Raw genomic sequence first — 4854 nt, 5'->3', positions numbered from 1 at the left:
ATACTATTTGATCAGGAATCGAAAAAAATCTGGGATGATCAAAAGGAGAACTGCTGAAAAAGGAATGCTGTGGAGGTTTGCTGAAAAAGGAATGCTGTGGAGGTTTGCTAAAAAAAAAAAAATTAAATTGCTGGGGAAATCCCCTTTGGTAACCTCTAAACCTTTCTTGTTTAAATTGATTATTAGCTTAACATTTTGTGGTGATTGTTTAATTTTAATTTCAGCAAAATTGTGAATGCATGCCTGATACACATACACAAATTATTCCGCACATAGTAAGGGCAATCACCCCAACAAGATAAGAGCCGGATTTTATCACCGGACTCTTGCCCAACTTAGGTGAACTCAATCTCACATAGTGTCACTTTAATTAAAATCAATTAGACATTGGCTCCTAGGGACATTCGAGCTTAATAGGACAAAGATCACCGAAAGTTGCACCAATTTCGCTCTGTGGCTTAGTTGATGTCTAGGCAAGCTTTGTCCCTATAAGGGAGACAGTTCATCTGTTCGAGGCAAGTGGGTTTTAAGTGGGACCTTTGCGGACGCATCGTGACCCCTCCACTTACCTGGGAGCTTACCTGGTCAACTCGGTTCATTAGACCGGATTGGAGGCTTAGGTGCCCTCTTCAAACCAGTTAGGAGCTGTCTAGTGATTTTAGGATAAATACAAGGATTGATGTGTTTATCTTTTATTGCATGCTTGACTGATCAAGTACTAGTGTATGCAAGGGAGTCGTTCTAGAGTACGTGACCTATTACCTTTTGACCCTGAAATAGAACGGACCCTTAGAAATATTCGAGCTAAGATCAGAACAATAGAATCATCCCCACCTCCTGAGATGGCTGAAGAACAACCCAAACTCCTGAGGGAGTACTGTACTCCCACCATTTACACTTTCCCATCTTGCATTCGATTACCTGAAGTAGCAGCTGTACAATATGAAATAAAATCTAGTGTGATCCAAATGCTCCCATCTTTTTATGGGCTCACCAATGAAGACCCATATAAACACCTAGATGAATTCCTTGAGATTTGCACCATTGTCAAGATTCAGAACTTTACTGATGATGCTCTAAAACTTAGATTATTCCCCTTCTCCCTTAAAGATAGAGCCAAACAATGGCTGAATTCTTTAGAAGCCAACTCGATTCGTTCTTGGGATCAAATGCAACAAGAATTCTTAAAAAAATACTTTTCCATTGGAAGAACGAACCAGTTTAGACGTGCCATCACAAGCTTCTCCCAAACTGAGGGAGAAGAATTTCATGAAATTTGGGAGAGATTTCGGGACCTAATCCGTAAATGCCCACATCATCAAATACCTAAATGGCAGCTAGTGCAATGTTTCTATGACGGATTGACTGAACAAAACCGTCAGATGATTGATGCCGCATGCGGGGGGACATTCATGCTTCAAAATGAGCATGAAGCATGGCAATTATTTGAAAATCTTAATGAAAACTCCCTCCACCATGCTTCTTGTTCTCGTCAAGCACCCATGAGTTCTCAAAGAAAAGGGACCATTTGTGAAATAAGTCATTCTATGGACCTGTCTAGCAAGGTAGATGCATTGTCCCATAAGATTGATCAACTGATGATAGGTGGATATTACATGAACTCTTTCCAAGCACAAGTGTGTACTATCTGTTCTAGCCCATCCCACCCTATTCATGAGTGCCCTTCAGCGCCCCAATTTCCCGAACTCATGCAAGAACACATCAATGTTGCTCAAACACAGCCTAGACCGGGTAATGACCCATTTTCCAATACATATAACCCGGGATGGCGAAATCATCCAAACTTTTCTTGGAAGCAGCAAGCTTCGAACATAGCCCAACCCTATTCCCAAAATTTTCAAAATTCTCAGAATTTTCAAACCCAACAAAATATTCATCCCTACCGTCCCTCGACTCAATTTCAACACACTCCTCCTCCACCCCAAAGAAACACAGCCTTTGAGGAGAAAGTGTTGAACGCCCTTCAAGGTTTGGAAACCATTAACAATTGGTGCACTCTCACACGCAATCCATCGTCAAGCTAGAATCCCAAATGGGGCAACTAGCTAATGCACTGAACAAGCGAGAGGAAGGAAAGCTTCCAAGCCAACCACTAAGTAATCCTAGGGGACAATACATGGCTCAAGAAAATCAATTAAATGCAATTCATCATGAACAAGCCAATGCTTTGACTACCCTAAAGAGAGGACGTGTAGTAGACAATAAGATTGGGGAGGACAACAATAAGGAAGGTGAAGAAGAGGATAAAAATGTGTCAAATGAAAATCTAAAACCTTCTTCTTCTTCTTCAGCTAGTCCACCTTCTGCCAAAACTCATATCCCAAAGGCCCCATTTCCTGAAGCTCTTAATTCACCCTCTCCCTTTGGCAAAAAAGGAACTTCACTAGAGGAAATGATGGAGGTTTTCAAACAAGTGAAAATCAACCTTCCGCTTCTTGATGCTATTAGACAAGTTCCCTCCTATGCCAAATTTCTCAAAGACCTTTGTACACAAAAGCGAAAATCTAGGACACATGTGCCTAAAAAGGTCTTCCTAACTGAGCAAGTGAGTTCTATTCTCCAACACAACACCCCTCCGAAATTCAAAGATCCTGGTGCTCCCACCATCTCCTGTGTCTTAGGAAATAATTTCATTGATCGAGCACTCCTAGATCTAGGGGCAAGTGTCAACCTTTTACCTTATTCAGTTTATGAGAAACTTGGGTTAGGTGAGTTAAAACCAACCTCGGTATCCCTTCAATTGGCTGATCGATCTGTAAAAACACCACGTGGGATAATTGAAGATGTTCTTGTCAAGGTAGACAAATTCTATTTTCCAGTAGATTTCATCGTCCTTGATATGGAACATGAACCTAATCCTAAGAAACAAATCCCCGTGATCCTTGGGCGCCCCTTTTTAGCAACAGCTAATGCATGCATCAATTGTAGAACAGGAGTAATGAACATATCATTTGGGAACATGAAGGTAAAATTAAATGTGTTCAATGCGGACGACCAACCCACGGAGAAAGTTGAGTGTTTTATGATAGACAAAATAGATGAACTCATAGAAGGAGATGCAAAAACTACCTCACTGTGTCTGGCTGAAGACAATAAACTTAGCGCTTGTTGGGAGGCAACCCAATTCTTTTAGTTTTCTTTAACATTGAGGACAATGTTAGGTTTAGGTTTGGGGATATTTTTTAAGTATTTTTAATCATTTTTTGTTTTGTTTGCATCTCTTGCATTCGTTTTCACTTCATAATGTCAGGTTTATCAAAAAAATAAAAAAAAAAAAAAAAAAAATCTTTTAGAAAAATGTGTTCATTTTCATTTTTTATAAAATAATAATAATAAAAAAAATTAAAAAAAGATTTTGTTTTTAAAAACCTCATTTCTGTACATTAATGCGAGAATGCTAAACACACAAGGTATATAAAATCTAAAAAGCCCAATGACTAGTCGGAAGTAATACAAATTTAAGTTCTTTTCATTAAGTCTCTCTTAGGGAGTTGTAAGCTAATTAATACTTCAGAATTTCACTACACACTGGCCGACACTTCTAAGGTCTAGGCTCGACATTATGTTGATAGTATAGTAGCAACCTTGGACCCTGATGAATCATACTTATCTAATCCAAAAAAAAAAATCATCAATAATAATGGATTTAGTCAGGAACATCGAAAAGGGCTACCTATTGTCCAAGGTCAAGTGGGCTTGTGATGAGAACTCCGAGCATAAGTCTGTAGGGGAGTCTTGATGCCTGACACCTTGTGCCAACTGGTGTGAGAGTTGTCGACTGATTGCTCGTTACACGAAGAAATCACCACAAGAGTAAAAGTGCACAATTTATATGTCTTTATAATAAAAAAAAAACTCTGTATTGATCTTGAAAAAGACAATAGTGTGAAAGCCGTCATTGTAAAAATTCGAGTAAACTGGAATATTACAGATAAAGCCCGTGAGGTACTAAAATAAACATCCACAACTCTCGAAATCCTGCAGATAAGATGATTTTGAATCAGTGAGCAGGTTCTTTCGACCAATCCTTGGAAACTACTGGTATTAGCAACATTTTGGAGATCCAAACCCTTAGCTTGTGAACGGTCCAGATTTCACCGAGCACTCTAGTATAAATGAGTCTTCCAACTTCCCTAACGGAAACTTGATGACTTCAACTTGAATTGCATCTTGACCTAGGATTTGGGCTGACTTCGTAAATAAAACCATGTGTGCTTTGAAATTCTTATCATTTATGTATCTTAAATTAGATTTTAAAAAAAAAAAATTCATAACAATAATGATTTATTTTAATATTGAAGTTTGTGGGTATCTTCACTGGAAACCCTCACGAGACTATAACTCGTCCACTAGGGTAACCTAGGGGTTTAAAGCCTTGTTGCATATGGTAAATGCAATCGCGATGCCTGCGAAAGTGAGTTAGAGCTTTTCTTTTTTTTTATTTTGCTTGAGGACTAGCAAAATATAGGTTTGGGGGTGTGATAAGTGCTTAATAATTCATAATTTAGTTATCTTTCCATAGCACTTATCAATGTTCTTAAACTAATAAATACATATTTTACCAGAAAATTGAATAATCATTGAAATAAATTTGAAATATGTTTTTGGTTACGATCTTTCATGAAAACTACAGAAAAAAAAAACATATAAGGAGGAGATTGTGTTGATTCGGTTTGGAAACCTGATGAAGTTAAGGTTAGAATTAAATAGGTTTTGGTCCTAGCTCGATCAAAAGTTATAATTAAATTTGCTAAGGAAAATGTTTGATTAACCCTTTTTATTAAGTCATGGTCTTGTTTCTAGTCTTAACTGGTCGAGTTCGATCTGAAGCAG

At 38.1% G+C, this 4854-nt stretch overlaps 1 non-coding gene across 1 annotated transcript; it reads right to left on the bottom strand.

Annotated features, from left to right (window-relative positions):
* Window positions 1-1218: 1218 nt before the first annotated feature.
* Window positions 1219-1324, bottom strand: LOC120105513. Its single transcript, XR_005507909.1, has one exon. It is a non-coding gene; the product is annotated as a small nucleolar RNA R71 (small nucleolar RNA).
* Between the last annotated feature and the right edge of the window lie 3530 nt (window positions 1325-4854).

This window comes from Phoenix dactylifera, unplaced genomic scaffold, assembly GCF_009389715.1.
Source record: "Phoenix dactylifera cultivar Barhee BC4 unplaced genomic scaffold, palm_55x_up_171113_PBpolish2nd_filt_p 000304F, whole genome shotgun sequence".
Lineage (NCBI taxonomy): Eukaryota > Viridiplantae > Streptophyta > Magnoliopsida > Arecales > Arecaceae > Phoenix > Phoenix dactylifera.
The sequence above is the reverse complement of the archived record's forward strand: the minus strand, read 5'-3'. Positions and strand labels throughout refer to the sequence as shown.